Source organism: Camelus ferus, chromosome 13, assembly GCF_009834535.1.
Source record: "Camelus ferus isolate YT-003-E chromosome 13, BCGSAC_Cfer_1.0, whole genome shotgun sequence".
Lineage (NCBI taxonomy): Eukaryota > Metazoa > Chordata > Mammalia > Artiodactyla > Camelidae > Camelus > Camelus ferus.
In genome coordinates this window covers 61510280-61534389 of record NC_045708.1, presented here as the reverse complement: position 1 = coordinate 61534389, position 24110 = coordinate 61510280, and positions in this window count along the sequence as shown.

Genomic DNA, 24110 nt, shown 5'->3' with positions numbered 1-24110 from the left:
AGCTCTGAGGAGGGGCACCATGAAGCTGGAACTCAAACCACTGAAAACAGGGTTCCTACTGCCTAGTGAAAAGGTACTGGAAGAACCTGCAAGCTGGAAACGAAAGTTGCTAGAAAGACCTCCCACTGTCTGGGAAAAGGGTTGTTCCTGGGGAAATTCAAAAAGGGACAACAAATAAACCAGAAGAAGAAAGTCCTCCTTCTTTTCTCCAGTCTCCTGTGGCGGCCAGCGGCAGAACCTAACAGGACAGGACGATAGGTGGTGAGGGTGAAATATAGTTCAGAGTACCAGCATCAGAGAAAAGAATATGACAGGGGCTTTAAGAGCTGAAAGACAATAGCTTATAAACCAACACAGCCCATCCCTTTTGGCTACTCAGCCACCACACACACATACCTACACAAATGTGAAATTCTATGCAACAGAATAAAAATTTAATGCTTTCATAAGTTTGTTAAAATGTATTAAAATTTTATGCACCTGACCCTCATTCAAATATGAATACTCTCATCTTCTCCAAAAGGGTAAACACAAAGTCCTCACTGTAGAGACATATATTTCTCAACTATGTTAATTACTCCTCAAAGGCAATCATAGTCAAAGTTGAATATCATGTAACCAGAAGAAAGAAGAAATGGAAAATGAACTTCCAACATTCCTACGCAAAATAATGAGAAGAGAGGGAAATAAGAAAAACTAGAAGTTGAACAATGAAAAACATTATATATATTCAAAAATAAATCAACAAGGATGTAATAAAACCAGTAAAATTAATTACACACTGAAACAAATGGATATATCAAATGGACACTATAATTACACAGGAATAGTAGAATTAATATAAATATCTTTTGACTATAGTATTATTTCAGCTGTACATTTTGGATATTATTCTAAATACAAAGGTAGCAAAAATGACTTGAGCTTTACTCAGTGGGAGTGTGGTTTGGAGGATTTTGTCTAACTTTTCCAATTAATACGTAGACAGTAATGGTGATGACGGAGGGGGAGGAGGACCAGGTACAGGAGAGATGATAGATAGGTAGGTAGGTAGGTAGAATGATAGATTGATAGATAGATAGATAGATAGATAAATAGATAGATAGATAGATAGATAAAGGGCAATGAGTAAATAGACTGATGTTACTCAGGAATCAGATTTTACACTGAGAGAAGAAAGAATGAGAGCAGGATGGAAAGAAACCTAAGATCTCTATAAGAACACATGATTTTTGGTTTTTTGTTTATTTCCCTGTTCTGGAAATGTAAGAGGCCTAGAAATGTAAGAGCAGTAACAATGATCTGAGTGGCACTGGATCTTGGTTAGTAAGTACCATTTGGAGAAACAACTGATCACAATTATGGGCAAAAAAATGGAATACACTTTTGTGCCTAAAAGCAAGGAAGTACCCTGAAACTATTAAAGGAATTAAGAGGTTTTCACTGACTAAATTTGAGAAATTTTGAGCCCTATAAAATGAAAAACTTTTAATAAATTATATAACACACTAAATTTTTAAAATTCGTAAGTCCACCCCCCATGGGGGAAAAAAGCAGAGGAAGAGAAAAGGAAAGAATTCCTGCTAATAAATACAGAAGGAAAAATAGAAAACTGTAATTTTGAAGGATTTTCAATGGATGCTGAAACCATTAGAGAAGGTTATTAGGAACATAAAATCCGAAGTCCTAAAGTTTTGGTTAAACAGAGCTCCCTAGAGGTTACATATTAATTATGAAGAGTAATAGGTATTTTCACAGAGAAGTCTGACAGACACTACTTTAATTAAGTCATGACTTAGCATTACCTAAAAAGGGGCAAAATGACCTTATGTGCCTGCTGATGCAATGCATGTATATAGGACACAGTACCACAGGTATAGTACTATTTCCAAAAATGCTGAATATGAACTTATTCATGAAGAAACAATCAGACAAACCCAGATTATGTGACATTCTTCAAAACAATTTTTCTGAACTGTTAAAAAATTTTAATATCACATGATTTAAAAAAAAAAGAGATGGGAAAGCTGTTGTAGATTAAAGAAGACTAAAGAGACAAATAAATGCAACGTGTGATCCTTGATGGTTTCTCAGTGGGGAAAAACACCTATAAAAGACATTATTAGGACACTAGAAAAATGAGAATGCGGATGGTACATCATATGATTGCAACATTTCCAAATTACATCCTTGGGAGTGACAATATTATTATAGCTATGCAGTAGAATTTTCACAAAAATGCTGATGTATTTCAGGGTGATGCATTATAATGCCTGAAATATACTTCTAAAAGTTTAGCAATTTGCACAAGATAAATCAAGTGTGGCAACTGGGTGAATTTAAATGACTGTTATATGACTGTTCATTGTATTTCTCTTTCATGTTTTCTCAGACAACCCTAAGACTAGTATGGCCCTTAAAATTGCTCCAAGCTAGGTTGAGATGACCACTCTTTCATGTCCTTCCACCCACACCATCAGGCATCTGATGGGGGCTGCCCTGGAGAAGCACGGGCATGGGCAGGGCCACTCTTCAGCTGAGGCAATAACCCCCAAAGGGGATTCCTGAAAGCTTTCTGTCTGTAGCACTCCCAGCAGCAGGACCAACAATTATTCCTGAAAGGGGAATCTGGGCAGCACATCACAGTGTCCACGATGGCTACTTCAACATACGTAAAGTAAGTTCAGAAGTTATTGCCAGAGGGACGTTATTTCCCCAGTCAAAGGAAAACAAATGAGAAGGCAGATCCTCTGCACTGATGTGACTCTTGATAACATACCACATTCTCTCCTAGTACTGTTATTGCTGCCAAAGATTTATTTTTGCAGCTATCCATTTAAACCAGCTTTTGTTTAGGTAACTCTAAAGAAAACAGCTCTTTTCACCCTGAAATTATGTGCCTGGTTTAGCTGAAAGAAATATGGTAATACATGATTTTAACTGAAACACAGTATAGCAATTTCCCTCTGAGAAGGTCAGGGTTAACCTTCAATGCCCTTACTGGTATAAAGAAACATCTTTAACTTGTATCAGCATATTTTCATTAAGTTCACATTGCCCTTCAAGGTGTAAAAGGGCTTTCATCTCTAAGAAGGCAATAACTAATTAGAAATAAAGTTGCAAGAAAGGCACAGATCAAGCTGCAAAAATGGCACAGCCATTGTAGACAAGGCATTCCAAAGGATCTAGAAAACACTCAGAAGTGCAAAATAGAAACTAGAAACTGGGCTGTTTCAGGAGACATTTCAAAGGTGCAATGGCCTTTTTGTTACAATTCTAACATTCATAAAGGCGTATGTGTGTTTATTGAGCAGGCTAGCACAAGTACACACACAAACACACATACACACACATGCTAATTTAAAGGGCATTCTTCCTAGTTGCTCATAGGGATGGGGTTTATAAATTTCAGTTTGTGTAGGACAGTCAGAGTTGCAAATGTTCTGTCCTTTACTTCCCATAACGTAAACCATTATTTCATCCTGGAAATTTCAAGTTTGACATTCATAATAGACTATCAGACAGTATCTGTAAACTGAAAATTAATTAACTTATCATTCATTGTGTATCTAGAGGTTGAAGATTATAGAGGATATACAAGAAACTGCAAGACCATAGAGAAGTGCAAAAAGATTCAGTGTCAGACTGTGTGTCCCTTTTTTAAATTTTTATTTAGAAAAAACAGCATGATGTCGGACATACAATAGGCATGTAATATGTATTCATTGTATAAATTTTAATGTCTCCCCAACAGAGAAAACCCTGTCATTTTTAGGAAGTATAAAAACAATGTTACTGATTAAAATGTTCTATATGTTTTGAGCAATTTTAATGGGCAGAATCTCATAAAGATTGAACTATTTAACTATTATTTAACTATTAATGTTTTGTTCTTCGTAAGTTCCCCCAAATAAAAATTGGCCTACTTTTATGGCTAATATTGCTCATCTACATTTAACAAAAAGGTAATTCCTAAAAAGTCAGCAAGCACATTGAATATCTACTTCTTATCTTGGTCCAATGAGTTTGTGTGCCATTTTCTGATCATGTGACCCGTTTAGAAGATGCAGCATCTACAAACATTTTTTTCTTTTCTTCTGAAAATCCCATGAGAATGAAGAATAGCATTTTGATTATTTTTCAGCCTGATAGCAAATGTACATAAGATCATACTCAAGAGTTGTTAAATTGAATTAATTTATCTAGTTTATCTTAAAGTGGCTGGCTATATAAATTGAATAAATATGTCCACACAGGGATAGAAAGGGAACAAAGTCAATAGATTGGAAAATTTCTGGCCATAAACATCTTAAAACAAGTTGCAAATACTACTGAAAGGTTAATATTTGTGAGACAGTTATACTTTTAATTGTAAATTCTAGAACCACTGAGGTTGATAAAACAGCCCTAGGGCAATTTGAGTTATTACTATTTACTTTCTAAATTTATTTGGTACTGCCTTGACAGGACACAAAAGATGAGTTGTTTGAACTTGAGTACAAAAGTCTGTTTTCTATCATTTAAATCTGCTCCTTTCCCTCGCACTTAAAATGTTTCCCAATATGGTACTTGTTCTGGTACGTTTGATTTTGTTTGAAATGAGTTTTTTGTAGTTTCCGGGTTTTTTTTTTTTTTCTCCTTTCTGAGATATTCATTTGGAATCTCTGTATCAGGAAACAGAAGTGCTATCTCTAAACAAGAAGCGTACACAAGAAACTCAGCCAATGTTGAATTTCAATGACGTTGGTGGTTCTAATGTCATGAAACCCTGTCAAATGTTAAGAAATATTATAGACAAAATTCTTAAGGAAGCTTTCAAATCACAGCCTTTTCTGTTAGTATTTGATAATAACCTAGTATCTATGATCAAGGTACTGAAGTATGATAGTGAGCCCCTGAGTTAAAAATCATGACATTCTTAGGCCAGTCTAAATTTTCTGTATTTTTAGTCCACTGCATGGCAAATATGAAAAAGAATGGACAATGAAAAAATTCATTCATTTCATACTTGGAAGGATTTCACATTAAAGTGATTGTGTGTTTACTTAACAGTTCTCTTTCACATTTTAAGAAAGAAAACCATTAATATGAAAATTTTATAGACTTTTTTAATCCAAGTGTTCTAAATGGAGGCACAATAAATGCTATTTAATAGCTCAACCACAGCATTAAATACATATTTTTAAAAGTCTCTTCCATTTTATGTGTCAACAACATTACATTTCCTTAAAGTATATAATATAGATCATGTACAGTAGTGTTGCTTACCTTAAGTTAGTCTGACTTTTTAAAACAATGATGTAAAAAGTGGAAATCAATATTCAAGTGGATAGCGAAGCCTTGGAATTCTTACCACAATTAATATGGCTCAAAGGTCCACCACTTTTTATTAACTAAAACCAATCCCACATCTGCTTCCTTCCTGTTTCAACTAATACCCCCATATTCTTGAATATTCAAGACTGGAGAGGGAGAGCCATTACAGAGATTTGGAAGCAATAACAATTCAAAGAGAACCCTAGGAATATCTTTATTCTTACCCTGTTGGGCCCAGTGACAAATGATTCCATGGCTACTGATCTTGGTCCAAGCCATTGTGAGGCAAGATCTGGAGCACAAAATAGCTGCTTACAACAAGCCTTCATGCAGATGATGGAATTAAAAAGCCATGTTACAATGGCCTGCTCCATAGACAACTGCAAGCAAAAGAGCTGTACCATCCCAGTCTTATAATAATAGGGAAAGAGTTTATATAGCAGTATTTTCAGGCACATTCACATAGTAGATTGCTGTAAGCTCTGAAAGAACAAGGTCCATGCAAATTCTGTTCACTGCTGTTTTCTGTATTCACTGTACCTAGAATAGTGCCTGAAGCAATAAAAAGATGCTCAAAGAGTGAATGGGTCAAAGCTCAAGAATGACTGTAACCAGCTATTTGGATCTCTTCCTTCTTCTGGTAGCCTCACCAATTCCCTGAAGCCAACCATACAAGTGCAGGGGAGAAAAAGTTTTTCTTTCTTCCCTTCTAAGTCCTTTGGCTTGGTCTAATAATTTAATTGACATAAAACAGACTAACAGAGGAAAAATTAATTTTGCAGATATAAAGCTTATAAAAATCTGAGACTCAAAAAAGTGACCAAAGCAGTCAGCTTTTATACCTTTTGGACCAAGAAACAATAAATTTGTGAAGAATTAATAAAACAAAAGGGTTAGGGTTTGGGGTAGCTAATTAGTAAAGAGGTAGCATGGTTTGTTTATACATTCTCCTTGGCACTGAATTCCCTACCTCTGGTGATAAGGATGTCTCTCTATCTCCTAGGACAGGGAGGGTACCTTTCCCTTGGGAGATTTATTTTCTGTTTTCAGGGGAACAAAGGAGGAACATAGTGTCCTTCTTGCATCTGCTGTTTCTTAAGTAATCCTAATTCAAAATAACCAAGATGCCAAAGTGGCATATTTTGGGGTTGCATATTTTGCTCCCCCTCACAATCATAGTAAATGTCCTCAGGTAGATACACCCGTGTGTGTGTGTGTATAACTAGTATGAATGAGACACAGCAGTGACGAAATACCCCAACCAAGAATATCAATTAGCATCTCCTCACAGTGCTGTAAGATACAGCTGTTAAAGTTGTGCAACCCGAAATCAAAAGCACAGAGCAAAGTATTGTTTAAAAAGTTAAATTTTCCCATATTTGAGTATATGATTAGAGTTATTTAAAATTTTAAAACTCCATTGCTAGTTAATAGGGATTTAGGTTTTAATCTTAGCACTAATTGGAAGACTTGAAAAATTATTGCAACCAAAATAATGATTAGCTTTTTAAAAGACCTTAAGCTGAAAATCAAATCATAAATTGAAATTTAAATCAAAGAGAATAAAAATATTTAGGAATAGCAGAAATAAGCCTTTGCAATGCAATTTATTTGGTAAATCACAATACAAACATAATTTGCTGTTTGTTTGGAGCACTGAACCAAATTCACAATTACAGTATTATTTAAATTCTATTTCTTATGTTTACCAATAAGAAGAAAAGACTTGTCTTCCTCTTCTTATAACTTAAATAGCAATGTTTTCTACCTTTCTATTTGCAGGACATGTTTTTTGCTCTCCTCTTATTTTACATTAATCTAGGTAATTTCATTTACTGTCACAGTTCTAACTCTTAATTTGCCCTGCTCCTTAAAAATTTCAAACTGATTTCATCCAAGACCTCTTTTCTGAGATTCAGACTCACATATCTACACAGACATCACCATCTGGATATTCTACAGACATTAAACTCATCATATTGAGGCTGACTACATCATTACCTGCCTAACCTCTAAATCCAAGTTCTTTTCCTGTATGGCTTAACTAATTATCTATTTAGTTACCTCAAATAGTGCAAAGTCAACATCAAGCCCTTTTCTTTCCTCACTCTCTATATACAATTAATTGAACCAATAATTCAGTTCTACCTCCCAAAATTCTCCCTAATCTATCCACTTCTGATGCAGGCCACCACTGTCCGTTTTTGGCCTGGCCAATCTTTGTGCATCTGACCTTGCCTTTGCCACTTACCTTACCTCCATTCACCCTTTACCCTGAAGCCAGATAATCCTGACAAAGGGCACATCTGATCATTGCAGCCCATCAGATAGAATCCTTCAATGGCTCCCCAGTGCCCTAAGATTTATTAATTTAGATGCAGTGTGACATTCAAGCGTTTTATGATCTTTCCCATTCCTCTACCTCACTGACTAAACTTAAGTGATGAACTGCTGAAATTAAGCCCATTACTCTGTTGTGAACTGAACTGTGTCCCCTGCAAATTAACATGTTGAAGCCCTAACCCTCAATGTGCCTTTAAGGAGATAATTAAGGTAAAATAAGGTCATAAGGGTGGGATCCTAATTCAACAGGACGGCTGCCCTTATAAAAAGAGAAAAGACAGCAGGAGTGCATTCACACAGAGAGAGGTAAGGTCACGGTGAGGACACATCAAGAAGGCACCTATCTGCAAGACAAAGAGAGAGGCCTGAGGGATACCAACTGAGGGCCTGGTGGTCTTGGACTTGCAGCCTTCCAGAACTGCGAGTGAAAAAACAAATTTCTCGTGTTTAGGCTAATCAGTGTGTGGTATTTTATTACGACCACCCTAGCAAAGTAATACACCGTCCTTCCATTCTGAGCCTAGAAATACCTCCCTCCCCCTTGTCCACATCTCCTCAGGACCCCCCACAATGGGCAGGCTAATTCCTGCTGGTCTTTCATGCCTCAAAATTATTAATTCATCTAACAATCTTGACCCCTCCTCTAGGCAACACTGGATTAGTTACTCTTCATAAATGATAGACAATGTAGCCCCTTATTATTGTATTCAAATTGTCTAGATTTTAAACACCACCTAACTGCAAATTATTTGGGAGCAGGGAATGTATCTTATTCTTTTATTCCCCACGACCTAGGACAGGCACTCAAGTCATATTTGTTGAACAAATAAATGAACACTACCTAGTACACAGTGGATATTCAATAACTGATAAGTAAAAGAAAAGCAAGTTATGTCAAAATCTTTCACCAAAATTGAGAACTCAAATTGGCTTTAATTAAAGAGCTAGGAGCAACTGCAAAACTTCAGTAAATGAGCAAGTCAAGGAAAAACCAAGCACTTCAGTGTGATATGCAAACATATGGGCAGCACAGGATACATAAACAATAACAAGAAACATGGCAAAGCACAGGTCAAATAGCATATTTGGAATAGATTTAGACATAAGTAATTGTTCCACATCAAACAGCCTTGTAGTTTTGTACAAGAGTGCAAATTTTATCTCCTTGGTTTCTTTTTCTTTCACAAACACCATTAGGAAAAATGGTTATAAAATAAACGTTTTAAGTTTTCATGAGATATTTCATGTTTCGTCCTTCTAATGGTTCTATTAAGTCTCTTCAAAGGGGCACTTTCCTGCCAGAGCAAACTTGAAAGAACAGAACATTTATTCCAAAAGCAATTTTCTTCCCCAGTTATTTTCTGTATTCCCTTGGCAGTGTTTTTCAACAGTTTTACTTGAGTAAGAGCTTATTTCATCCCAAACCAGTTTCTCCTGCTGCTTGAACCTATAGTCAAGTCTCAGACCTTTGTTTCTGATCCCCTGATCCACTAGCATGGAAATGATTACAATCACACAAATACATATTTTATTGCAAGTTAAGTTCAGATATTTTTCAAGAATAAATTAAAGCAAAATCTTACAAAAGGTGTTTAAAAATACATTTTGTTTCTTCTTTTAATCCATTCAAAGAAACTGAACAGGTTCGCAAATGGAACTTTTCATGTTTACAGGGAAATATTAAAAATAAAGTTATAATGGTGATGATAAGGACAATGCTAATGATACATTATAATTATATATATTATAAAATTCTACAACAAACAGGCTTACAACAACCCTGGAAGAAAGAAGGATTAATTTTAATATCCCCATTTTACAGACAGGAAAACAGACTTAGAGAAGTTAATTTACTTAAGTGTTAAGTTTTTCATCCAGAAGAGGCATTATAGAAACGTCCGATGCCAGTTCCTTTGTTTTGCAAATAAGAGATCTGATGTAGATGATTTTTCCAAGATCCAACTTTCGATAAGTGGTGAGCCTCTCCCCTTGACTGCTGTGTAGGCAGGGCTGTACAGGCATCCAGGCTCTTCTGATGTATGAGCCCCACACCAGAAATAAAGTCAGTCTTAGGAAAGATGTGTTCACTATTTTCTGAACACTGTTTACAAGAGTTGAAAGTAACTACTCAGCCATAAAAACCGACAACATAATGCCATTTGCAGCAACATGGATGCTCCTGGAGAATGTCATTCTAAGTGAAGTAAGCCAGAAAGAGAAAGAAAAATACCATATGAGACTGCTCATATGTGGAATCTAAAAAACAAACACAAAAACAAACAAACAAACAAAAACAAAGCGTAAATAAAGGACAGAAACAGACTCACAGACAGAGAATACAGACTTGTGGTTACCAGGGGGGTGGAGGGTGGGAAGGGATAGACTGGGATTTCAAAATTGTAGAATAGACTACACTGTATAGCACAGGGAAATATACACAAAATGTTATGATAACTCACAGAGAAAAAAATGTGACAGTGAGTGTGTATATGTCCATGAATAACTGAAAAATTGTGCTGAACACTGGAATTTGACACAACATTGTAAAATGATTATAAATCAATAAAAAATGTTAAAAAAAAAAAAAGAGTTGAAAGTAATCAAGTGGTCTTAAGTAGCCCAGAGTGTCAGTAAAAGGAGGTTTCCTGGGAAATTCAGGCATCAATTGACAGAAGAATTTGCAGAAGACTGACACCCTAGCAGGTCTTTTGTGGTCCGTCTAGTGTCCCTCCTACCTGGTGGTCAACACAGTGTATCCTGCTTCTCAGTCTGCCAGGACGTTTCCGCTGGAGGAGAATACATGTACACGTGGGTTTTCACTTTCCTCCAGCTTTGTATCTTCATTCTCATTATCTCATCATCACTCCTAATAGAGATTTCAAAAAAGCTTACAGGAAAGGAAAATGAGTTTCTCATCAGAAAGTAGTCATGGATTCCCGGTGTCAAGCCATTTGAGTGCAACTAAATTCACCCCAAGCAACCACAGAATACTTTTACGTATTAGCAAAAGTATTTAAACTATGTCATTAGCAGCCTGACAGAAACAATGTGACTTTTTAATAATTTGTGTATATATTTCCCACATGGAAGCTGAACAGTGTTTCTGTTTTAACCAAACTCTAAATCTGGTTAGACCCTGAGTTTTCTCTCATCTCCCACTCAAACCCTGACCACAATGTGTCTCTAATGTTAGGAGTCTACCTCCCACCAGGAAGACTTCTCCATGCAGGGCAGCCAGAGCAATCACTGGAGCCACTTCCTGGTACCTCCCTAGATACTTAAGTTATTCCATAAAGTTAACAAATCATTTCCCTTCCTAATCAACCACTTCTGCCAAAGTAGGTAGATCTCATCAAGTAAGGAATAATTCCACCTGCCCCGCAGTTGTGGATTCTGGGAAGGAAATGGGGCTGTTTTCTATGCTTTTCACTCTATGGCAATATGATCTGAATGAAAGAACAATACAGGAGTTTTTCAGTGGAAGACTCCAGATCCTTCACCAGGGTTCATCAAAGTCAGCCTCAGCCTTTGAATCTCCTTCCTCAATACAACCTTTCTACCTCCTTCTCCTCCTCCAATTTCTTTCTTCAGAGCTTTCAAACAGGGCTGCCAGTGTCTGCGCTGTGAATAGTGTTTTAAAGTTGCAGTTCCCAGGTGTCTCAAGCTAAAATTCCTGGGGCAGAGAACATTTATAGCTCAGCACATGTTTTCATAGTCAATGGGAAAACATTCTTCCTCTGCTCCTAATGGACTTTCTTCAGTAATACGCTTCATGGCACCCGTGGACGTGTGGGGAGACTGACGTTGCCAGAATATTTCTTTTTTATGGCTTTTGTTGCTTTGACAGCTTTGATTTTATGGCAACTTTAATCACGTGTGTCCTATTTCTTCACCTCTGGCATTTTGCAAATATTCCATTTCTCTATCGCTGCTACCATAACTGCCTTCAACAAACTGTGATTCATCAAACTGTTTCCCCCACGTCCTGGTACTATATCCACAGGGGAAACCCCAAAGGGGACTACATCAAGCAAACAAGGCAATGCTAAATGCTTATGAGCAAGGAAATCTATTAATTAAAAAGGGGAGGAGAGAGGCAAGAGGAAGGAAGAAAAATTACGTGTATAAGTTAATGCAGCCCCAAGACACCACTGGCAGTAACTTACATACTGACACTTTAAACAGGCTTTATGAGTCTGTTTACTCTATTCACAACTATCCATGAAAAAATATGCTAAGAAGTATAAAAACACAATGTACATGTGTTATCTTGAAGATACAGTGAGTCAATAAATCATACCTGAGCTTTAACAGTATTATATTTTCCTTTCTTGTATATTCATAGAATAATGGAAGTGGAAGTGAAAAAGATCTAGAGATGGAAAAGACCAAATAGGTTATCCATTCAATCTTGCTCTGTCAGAAGACTGGTCTGGAGTAATACATCTTAGGCTTTGTCATCTGGAAATTAGTGCATTCTGTGTCATAGCTTTCAACCACTTTTCTTAGCAGTTTATTTCTGAATAGCAGAGTTCTTGGACTATAGATATTTTCCCTTAAAACCAGAAATAAAATTTGACTTCGCTGATTTCCTCATCCTTTTTTCTCATTTTAATTCCGCAGATCCTGTATAAAAATTTCCTCTGCTGCTAGATATTTGCACTATTCTAATATCCCTTGAATTATTCTCTGGTTTCTATTACTCATCTAAGATAAATCCAGTGGCTGGTTCTCTTTCTTTCCTGAAAGGCTGCCCCTAGGAAACATATATCACCCCTCAGGCCAACTGTTTTGTGTGTACTGTTTTCCCAAGAGGGTGCGACTGGGACAACGTTCAGAAGATTTTTGCAAAAGGAAGTGCCTCTCCCACCACTCTACTTCAAGCACTCAGGAGAGACATGCCCACAAACCCCAGCAGCTATTTTGTTCCCCCTAGAAGCCACTTCTGTCCACTGAGCATGTATGTTTCTGGTTAATTTGTCCCCTTTTGCACTTAAATCTTACTTATCTGTAAGCCCTGTTTCTGTTCTAATACAGTATGGTTCATTTTTATGATTCTTCTTTTCTTACAAATATTGGCATTGTTTTCAAATTTTATTGAAGTGCAATTTACTCTTTTCTATATATCATTACAGATTTTTTTGTTTTGAGTAATGTCAATGCCATAGTTTGTAGCATTACCTCTCCAAATTGATCAATTCATGGCCATGTGAAAGCATCATGATGTTTTGTTTACAAAAGTTAAGCCAGTTTTCAAGTCGTTGGCTTTGAGATCACCCCCAAAAAAGAAAAAAAAAAAAGATGTGATACTGCAAAATATTTTACAGAAGTCACTATCATCATCAGAATTATATAAATGCCTAAAAAATGTTTTATTAGAGTTTGTGATGTTGATGGAAAATAGACATAGGTTGTAAGTGTAAAGAACTTTATTCACTTTTTAACCACCAGATTTAGCAAAAAGTAGAGATTCAACAAATCCACACAAAATTCAATTTGAATTTTTAGATAATGCATCATTTGTTCCAAGCCAAATAATTTTAAGTGTGTTAATTTTGTTTTATAAAACACTTAGGTATAACTTCATAAATGTGAGTTTGTAAAACAAAGGGTTAGAAAAGGCCTGTGTAGATGTCCAGAAATTGTGCTATGCAGTTTCCATGTATTAAGTCTAAGCCTTGCAAGATCCTTACAATCAAAGGGGCAAAACAAGGTCCAGGGAGGTAGCCTGCCTAAGATCATAAAAAAGATTAAAGTACAGAATCAGAATACAGATGTATTTCCCCAACATTTAGTAGGATGTGTAGAATATGGATAGAAAGAAGAAAAGACCAGAGACAAGAGTCAAATGAGGGGGCTGTCAGAAAGAAGTCCAGGGATGCATAATACCACAGAAGCATGAAACAGCATGGTCATACTGGACATGTGACAAAGTGAAGACAGGCATGAAGGGGAGCTGCAACGATGCAGTGAGAGAGGTAAACAGAAGACTGGTCAAGAAGACTCTGCTGTTAGTTTGCTGCCCAAAAAGTTTTAAGTTTATCCTATTGGGAACTAGAGTCACTGAAGGGCTTTAAGAAAGGACTCTGTGATCCCTCTAATTTACAGCGTCAAAAACTGATCTGAGGAGAATAAAGATAGACAAGAAACCTGCTAAGAGGGATTGTGCAATATACCAGGTAAAGAACGAGCAAATCTTGAACTAGCAAGAGGCAGTGAAAGCAGAACTAATGAGTAATGCTAATTACTTTATTTGTGGAGGAGAGGTGGGTAAAAGGAAGATTAGCTCACCGCTAACTGAGTATATGATGATGCTTGCTCTCCATCCAGCTAGAACTGCTGGACCCTGAAACTGTTACAGAAGAAACCATGTATATATGGGAGTGGGTACACTGAAGAGAAAAGGGGGGTCAGACAGGATGAGTTTGTTTGGAGATTGTAAATTTAATTTGGTACCTGTTGAGTTTGATGGGTATAAGCAGTAAAGTAGAATATTGATAGTTGGAAGATCATGAGATTAGACGAAATTATTCACAAAAGATACAAAAAGTCGCATTCTCAACTATGAGGATTCTCTAAATATGTATACCCTGGTCCTACCTTAGGTATTATGATTTAGAAGTTTTGAGGTGACGCTTAGGCTAATAAAAATGAACCAACCAACGAACTAAAAAAAAAAACAAAAAAAACCCCACTGACCATACCTAACAAAACGCACCTGTAGGACCTCTGCTGTATGGCTAGAGCCCCCAAATCTCTAGGTTAACACTGTTTCACTATTTTAGATACTGTGTTACAAACTATGGGTCACAAACAAACTACTTGTTGTTCATGAAATCAACTTAGTAGACTGCAATATTTTAGTGAAATTTTTAGCATAATAGAAAATACCAGAGCTAATTGCACATAGAAAGATAAGTACTGTTTTTTAATACTTTTTCATCTATTATGTATATATGTATTTGTATAGATACATGTGTAGGTATGTTTGTATGTATGTGTGTATGCATGCATGTTCTGGTTCATAATACAAAACTAATTTGTTCTTTCATATTCAAAAAGTTTTAAAGCAGCTATTTTAGATGACAAAAGAAATTAAGACAAAAAGTTAGAATTTATTTTTAATGTCAAAGTGATTAAATTCCATGAAGAAGACTGAGCCAGATATTGACACATAATTCCACTTCTAACTTCATTACCTATACATTGCTGGTCCCTGTGCAAGTCAAGGTCTCTAAATGGCTTTATTTCTAAACAAGTCATAAGATAGTACTTGTAAATTACCTCATTGACAGCAATTTAATAAGACCATTTACATCAAGTGCTTTCAAATCTGAGAGAAATAGATTCTAAGCAAAAATATTATATGAATTTGTTTAACTTTAGGAAAAATACGTCAGATATATTTGGAACAACTCTTTGACTCATGAATTTCATTGCGTAACTTCCTCCTTTTTAAGTAATGAGTTGAATTACATTTTATCATTTACAATGAACCTTCCCTTATATAATAATTTTGGCTTCCAAGTGAAGTCTGTGAAGTAGGCAAGGCAAGTTGCTTTATCCACATTTTACAAGTGAGGAAATCAGTCTCAAAGATGTTAAACAATTTACTCAATGTAACCAGAATGTAATACCTTTTAAATATTAGCATATATTTCTGATTAAACCATGACTGCTTCAATTTGTAGTCAATAAGTATATTAATCAACTCCTATGGAGCTAATGATCTTATGACATTTTTCCTCCAGCCATCACCCACTGAAATCAATGTTGTAGACACATTCTCTAAATGACCCTATTTTGCTAAGAAAATGTTTTTTCTGTCATATTTTTGCCCAGCTCTTATAACAGAGATTATGGCTGCCTATCCACAATTTACCCTCCTTCCTTGCTAATGGAACCCCCATTTCATCCATGTACCTATACCTCAGAAAATACAATTCTAAACTACAGGGAATATAATGTAATTATAATTATTATATTATCTATATAAAAGTTGTATTCTCAAATGTGAGGATTTTTCTAATATGTATACTCAGGCCTTATCTTAGATATTATGATTCAGTAGTTCTGAGGTGAAGCTTAGGCCAACAAAAAGCAACCAACCAATCAAAACCAACTAACCCCCTCAAAGAACACTGACCAGGTCTAACAAAACACATCTGTAGAAACTCTCCTGGACAGACAGAACCCCAAAGTTGTTTAATACATATATATATGTATATATAAAATATTATATAAATTCTCAGCTCAGAAGAAAATCCTGAACAATTTAATCCTGAACACCACCCTCCATAACAATGGTTGGCTTACAGATAGGCATATGACCCACTCTGGCCAATGCAATCTAACAGGGGTCTCCTAAGTCTAAGGGGAGGGACTTACAGAAAGAAAAACAAAGAGCCTGCCACTTTATTCCTCTGGATGTTGACATATCTGGGTATGACTGCTCTAACTGAGGTAACTCTACTGCAACCATAAGGGCAGCTGGCCTGAGGACCAAGACAATTCTATGAACTTGTGTTCATGGGAAGGTGGAAGGACCTTAATCTATGATGACGTTGCTGAACTGCTGAACTATTCAACCTTGGAGTCATCCTATATCAGAACCATTTATATGTGCAATAATAAACTTTCTCTAGAGTTATATATTTTTTTGATACTTGCAGCCAAACCTAACCAATATTATAACAAATAAAAATCTTCATTACATTTGGTCTTTAGGGCAGACTTTTGAAACTAAATATCTTAACTGATTTTTGTTTCACTATTTCATCAATGATTTAAAAATATTCTAATTCTGCCTATTATTTTAATTCAGTTAATCTAAAATACTATTTTTATACCTATTGTGGGTTTTTTTTCTATTGAGGGACTATTTTCCAAGATGTTTTATATATTTAGAGAAGCAAAGGTTTTTACAAACCATTCAGTAACACACTGGATAAATAATGACATCAAAAATATAAAAAATATTCATATGTTAGTAATATCTACCAAGTATTTAATTTTGAAAATAGTTGACTCATTTCATACTTTTCTGACTAGTTACTAGGCACCACACATGCAATAGAGTAAATATGTTAGAAAGGGGTATATTAACCAAGCCATTGAATATGAAGGAAGCACGAATGGCCTTGGAGTGGCATCTAACATCTTTTAAAATTTAATTCAAGATTGTTTATGTATGTTTAGCATATTTTTCTGGTTAGACTCTCCACAGCTTTTATCAATCTCAAATGATTAAGAACCACTGTGTGTGATAAAAAGAATCCTCTTTATTTACTATTCTTGAATCAGAATGACACAAGCCAACACTATTCATTCAAGTAAAGAATGATCTGATTTCTGACTCATCATTTCATATAAACATAGCTTATGTACATAATTTATATATAAAGTTATATCACTTGGTGGAGGCTGAAAAACACTGGAAGCATTAGATGCTTTTTCAGAAAGGAAGACATAAATTAGGCAATTGGATTTTCAGTTCTGCATCATTTCATCCACAGCAATATAGAGTGGTTTGATTTTCTTTCCAATACTCAATAGAATAAACATATGAATAATGTAGAAAAATCTTTGGAATGGTACAGTATTCATAAAGTTATACCACTAAACTTTGGAACACTAATCCTAACACATTTATCATAGTGTCAACCATTCAGAGTTTATCTAAAAACTCCACCACCACCTCCTACTCCACCCACTTTGAGGCTCTAGGTATAAAGGAAGTACTCTTCTCTTTAGAATTAAAACTTTTATTTCTCTGTGTTTCTGAACATATCTTTCCCTCTTCCACAGTGTCCTCTCCTCTCTCCTCCACTTGCTGCCTGGCATATGTCTCATTACTCAGTAATTGTTCCAGAGTCACCTCCTCTGAGAACTTCTTAAGAAGAGTATGACACTCCCTCCTCTTTGCTCTTGCAGGATACCAGGCACTCATTCAATAAATGTTTACTCAATGCCTCTAAGCACTAGAGATACAGCAATGATCAAAACAACATTCTTGCTCTCATCAGGATAATATTCTAGTGGGAGTAAATAGATAATAAGCAAATAAGCACATAATATAGGGCAGAGGTGATAAGTTCTTTGAAGAAACATAAATCAGGCTGAGCAAAGAGCATTCAGGGTGGAAGAGAGCTACTGTGAATAGGATGGGGGTGGGACTCCTCTATGGAAGTGTAACATTGGGCAAATTCAGAACTGAGGGAGGGAGACAGCGAGCACTTAGGGAAAGAGTGTTCAAGGAAGAAGAAACAGTAAATTCACAAGCTTGGATGTGGGAACATACTTTGAATGTTTAAAGAAAAGAAGAGGAACAGACGGGAGTGGGGAAGGGTGAGAGAAATTGGAGATGAGGAGCCAAATCAGGCACTCGTAAGATCTGGCAAGAACTTGTGGCTATTATTTTAGTAAGATGAGAACATTGGGAAATTATGAGCAAAATGTGACTTGACCTTTTCCTTACTTATATAAGTTTACTCTAGCTGCTCTAAGTAGAGTGCAGGTTTGTCAGTGAGGAAACAGGGAAACATAAAAGAGGCCACTGCAGTGGTCCAGGTGAAAACTGGTGGTGGCAGTTTGTCCTGGGGTGATGGCAGATGCAGGGAGGTGAAAACTAGGAACCCTGACAACTCTTTTGAGGAAGTTTGCTATAGAAGACAACAGAAAAATACTTCACTCACTGGAAAATGTAGTGAGAAAATGTATAATTATTAGTAGGACGTATTACAGTATATGTTACACTGATGGGAACAATCCAGTTAAGGAAATGTTGATGATTCAGATTGAGAGAGGCTAGTTGTCATGTCCTTTAGTAGGTGAGACAGTGAGATTCAAATGCAAAAATATGGAGTGGTCTTTGTGAACCAGGAAGAATTTAACTACTATAGTGGACAGAGAGGCAGAGTATTTGGGTGCAGACGTAAGCAGATTGGTAGGTTTGGTGGTACAACTATATAGACAGTCTCTTCAGCATCCTATAGATGGGGAGAAGAGAGGAGAAGGATGTGCTAAGACATTGTCTCAGATACGTAAGAGGTGCTCGGCTGAACAGAGACATATTAGGCTAGCTGGGTGGCACTTAGGGGTCTTTTGATATTCTAAGTGTTGAGTATAAAGTGAGATCAATCAATTAACATGTGTGAAATAACTGTTATAATAATGGACCATAGATTAATCAGCTAAAGAGGGAAGTAAGGACATGAGCAGGAGCAGTGGACAGTGAAAGGGTAGAACCAATAGTTCAAGGAATTATTGAAGCAGGAAAACTTGAAGGAGTGACCTAGAGAAAAAGATAGTGATTAAGAAAATGGGACACCTGAAATAGGGGTTTGATGGTGGCACAGTGTTTGGCATGACGGTGGGAATGGGTGGCTGGGGTGAGGTAAGAATACAAGATGATAGGAATTGTTGTGCTGTGTGTTCTGTATCTCTTATAAGGGGAATATCTTCTGGTCACCCTCATCAGAAAAACGGGTTCACATTGCACTTACTTCTTTCTGTGATATGTCCCCTAACCAAAATCTTGCTTGGGAATATCTGATGGGAGGAACCTAGATCAAACTCCTGGGCCCCAACTGCAAAGAAAGTCTGACTACAACAATACAGGTATTTACCTAATTGCTGTTATATTCCCAGCACTTTTCACAATTTTTGTTGAACAAATGGATAAATAAATGAATGGGTAACTATTTTTTTATGCACAGCCATTTGTTATCTCTTTGTTTTGATACCTTGCCTCCACTTCAAAATCCACAAATAATATAAAATAAACTGAGGGTATTTTAGAGCAATAAAATACCACCTTAAAAAGTCTCTTAGATTTTCCTGTACCTTAAGATTTTTTGGGAAGCTAGGCCTCCTGAGCTCCTGTTCATTTCAACATAACTGTCCTAAGAAGGTGCTAGATCTCTGATAATGTTTAAGGATATAAAACAGAGTGAGTATTCATTTATCAAACAGATACTTACTGAATCCTCACTATGGTCAGATATTCTTCTGAAGTATTAAGCATATAGCGATGAATGAAAGATTTTTTAAATTTTTTTAATTAAAAAAAAATCCCTGCTGAAGGCATTTATAATTCTAGTATAAAAGGCATGCTTTCACAATCACAATTATCTTAAAGAGATTACAAAATTAAAGCATGTTTATGGTATGACAGAATAGAGTAAGAAGAAAATAAAAGCACCTATAACAGCACAGATACAACTTGTGTGTTTTGATACACATTCCTGAAGTTTTTCCTAAATGTATAAACACAAGTATTTTATTACAAAAACAGAATTTTACCTAAACATACAGTTTTCTATCTTGCCTTTATTCACGACATTAGTTTATGAATACTTCCTATATATTTATGCAGTTTTATGACATTTTTAAAAGTGTAAATATTATTCTGTCAGACAAAGATACCATAACCCTTTTGTTGACCAATTAATTTTCAATTTTTATTATTATAAACAATGCTGCAATGAACATCCTTGTACATACTTATTTGCACAGTTACCTGATAGTTTTTTTAAATAGTTTTATAAATGTGAAAGGTCAAAGAGTAACCATATTTTAATATTGTTAATATGTAAACAGAACTCCCTTCCAGAAAAAAAGTTGTACCAATTTCATTCTCAGCTGCAGTGTGTATGTCACTATTTCCTACATTCTAGCTCTTCTACTTTTCTTAACTATTAATCAACTTTTGATGATTCAGCCAGTGACTCTCACAGTAGGGAGAAAGGTAGTTGGGCTGCTGTCACTAGATGATAAGTCAAGAGATCTTTCAATATGGACCATTTATCCACAAGGATTACCCTGTGCCCAGTGGGATCTTTACCTGCTTCATGCTGATAGGAATGCCTAAGAAACTTCTGAAGGAAGAGAATAGGGCTTTTCTAACCTTTCTTCTGGTTATAAACAGCTTTCTTGGAATGTGGAGACTAAAGACTAGTGGGCTTAGGCTGTGCAGAGAGAGAGAGATGGGGTCCTGCCAGCAAGATAGAAAACTGTACGTTTAGGTAACATTCTGTTTTTGTAATAAAACACATGAGTTGTATTTGTGTTTTTTTTTTTTTAATGGAGGTACTGAGGATTGAATCCAGGACCTTGTGCATGCTAAGCACCACTCTACCACTGACCTATAACCTCCCTCCTACCCTGCGTTTTCATACATCCACCATATAGGTGCTGATTATGAGCTATACCCAGACTCCTAGTCAAAATCCTCTTGTTTCCTCTTAACTATGCACTACTGCCTGTCTTCAGCCTTTTCCTCACTGAGCAGACCCTACCTCGTTAGGCTTGAAAATCTGCATATAGCTTCTACTTGGCTTCAGCCTTTCCCAGAGACCACACTTTCTCCAGGTGTAAACTGGTCCCTGCTGGCTCACGAACTCTGCCTTTGCTCCCCAGAGCCAGATCTTTATATATTGTTTGAAAAATGGAAGTTCACTCTGAACTTCCTCAGGATTCAGACTAGAGGTTGAGAGTTTGGTACTAAATAAATGTCCATACATCTCCTCCTTTAACCTTCAGAACAGTTCAACAGAACAGGTCCTTATCTTACAGGTGAGAAAATCAAGGCAGATTAAGTGAGTTGTCTGGCTGCTACATAAATGGAACCAACATTTGAATCCAGGTTTTCTAAATCCAAATTAATGTTTTTCTACCTTATAACATTGGGAAGGAATCACTCAGACCAGGCCTAAATCCCTTTTGAAACAGAGGTAGTTCCTTTCCATAGCTAGATTTCGTAATTTTCAGCTGAATAAAAAATTCCCATATCCTGCCCATGTGGGTCCCTCGCGCATAGCACCAGGCCAAAAAGACAGACCCATGGATCAGACAGGCAAACACCACCTTTCATGTGATCTGTAATGTCAGACATGAAGCATGATTAACAAGTAGAAGCAGGTCTAGCCGATGCTTAATAATAGACGGAGGAGTTGATTGACCTACACGAAACTTAAAAGTCACAGAGAAATTATAAAAGTATAAAAAGTATCTTACTGCCTCTCTCATACCCAACATGGTCCCCTCAGCACGCTATGTCATCCCAACATGAGTCCCATGCAAAAGTATCCCAATTAGTAAGAGACCTTAGGCATCTCAACATGTCAAACAGCATTCAAAAGGATTGTGATTATATAATGTCCCATATTTTCCCCCCAAAGAAAGAGAAAAAGAAAAATTCCGCTTTATAGCTCTCACTTAATTGCCTTCATAGACTAATCAGGAAAGAGTCTGATGCTATCTCTTCTCTCTAACCTTTTGATCTGCTCCCTACCAGGGTTTATTTCATTCTCCCAAAACCACAAAAAGAATAAAACAAGGTGATCAAGGCTGAAGTTACCCCTTTATAGTTTTCCATGACTTGACTAAGCCAAATCATATAAGATTTCTATTTAATAAATTACAGGGTTACTACTGCTGATTGTTACAGAATTTCTCAACAAAATGCTCCTTTATTTAGTTTAAACAATATCTTTCTTAAATGCATTGCGACAGTTATGTTAACTGATCACAGTTAGAATTCCAGTTTGCGGCCAAGATAATGTATCTATATGACTGTATCACAATAGCAACATGCACAAGTCTTAGAGCTAACATAGCTAGTTTACAGTGAAAGAGGATCAATTTCTGAGGCAGTCTTATGTCATGCAGAGTATTACTGGAAATTCTATTAGCCTTTAAGTAGACATTGTGCTATATTATAAATACCAGTACTATTAGTTCTCAGGTTTGCACAAATTATATAATCACTCAGGCCACTTCAGGGTTGCATAGAAAACAAATGTGACAGCATTTATCATATTGATCCTTATCTACAAACAAAAAAAACTTGTATCTTTCCCCTCTACAGCATTTTCTTAAATGTCATTCAGTACTAACCAAAGATACAGAATAATAACATTTTCAGAATCAGGGATTAGCATTTAGGTTGTAGCTAGGCATTTTAAGATATGAAGGAAGTAGCTTTAGTGCTTGTCTGGAGGAACAGAGGAGAAAGGGACTTCACCAATGCTCATGCTTATATCTTAGTCCAGAAAATATGCTCTATTACACTTCTTTACCCCAATATCCAAAAATGGTCACTTGCTTATCTGTTTTAATCTGATTGTATAATCCTTTCTACATACGAATCAATGAAAACTGCTATACCTCTAAAATTAAAACTTTTTATGACTTGAATGGATCTTGGTGATTACTGAATATGCATGTGGTGAGCTAAGGCCCCGAGAGGCTGTATGTGACTGATTCTCTTTCTTTTACTTAAGTAACTTTTCCTGATCTTATTAGCAACCTATTAAATATGTCTTCTAAGAAGGAAAACAGAACAATAAACTATAAACATGGTCAGCTATCGTTCATTAACTTTGCGCTTGAATAAGAGGACATTAGATTAAGGATTGCTTTTCTTATCACTGTCATTTGTTGGACGTTTCACTTCATAAAAAGAGAAAATATCTTCTGTGCTATTTGTTCACAATTCTTCACACCAATGTAGCTACTCGAGTTAAATTAGTTGCCTAATTAGCACTGAAAGATACGGATGTATTTTAAATGACTCCAAAATACATTATTGTACATGTAAATTTTTCTTCTTCCTTGATTCCACATTTTCATTTGCAATTGGAAACCGCCAGGGGTCACATTAAGAAGATTTCAGAATTCTCTCATGATCCTTTTACAGCATAGCTTCAATCCATAATAACCAATGTAAGTGTTGCTTTCCATTCCCAGATTCAGTCAGAACACTGCTTTTCTACAAAAATGAAACAGAATGTGTTTTGTGACACGACTGTTCTCTGTTTCTCATCTTTCCCTTCAAAGAAAATTTCTTTTTCTCTCTTAATTTACTCCAAATACCTGTCCTATAGAAATTATTCCTTCCTACTTTCTGTAATAATTCAATCCATGGGCCTCTCAGTTTCTCCATGTTGGCTCTTCTGCTTCTTCAAAAAAAGGCTCAGGGTACTTTCATTTTAAATAAGCTTCTACCAATTAGTTTCCATTAATTTAGTAATAATCTCTTTCTAGTCATTCTAAATGACATGTTCTGACTGGTCTTGTTCTGCATCTTTCTGCAGATTCTTTTCTGCTCTGATTTCAGTGGTAATGAACCATCTTAAATTTGTTTCCTATTTTTCACTCTTCAGATGGTTTTTCCATCTCTTACATCCCTCAATAGTGTTTCTCAGACTCTGTCCTTAGTTCTTTTCTTTTTTTAATGACCAAGTTGATTTTTCTTTTGTAAACAAAGTTTATTCTAGGAAGAGCAAATCATTGAGAGAGAAAACCATTTTTAAATTTACATATATGTACTGTTCATTGTTTCTAGGAACAGTTTAGAGCTTTAGCTTTTTGAATTTGCATAGTTATCAAAGAAATAAAGCCAACCACAAAATAAGAATCAACAGAATGCAGTAATCCAATCATAAAGG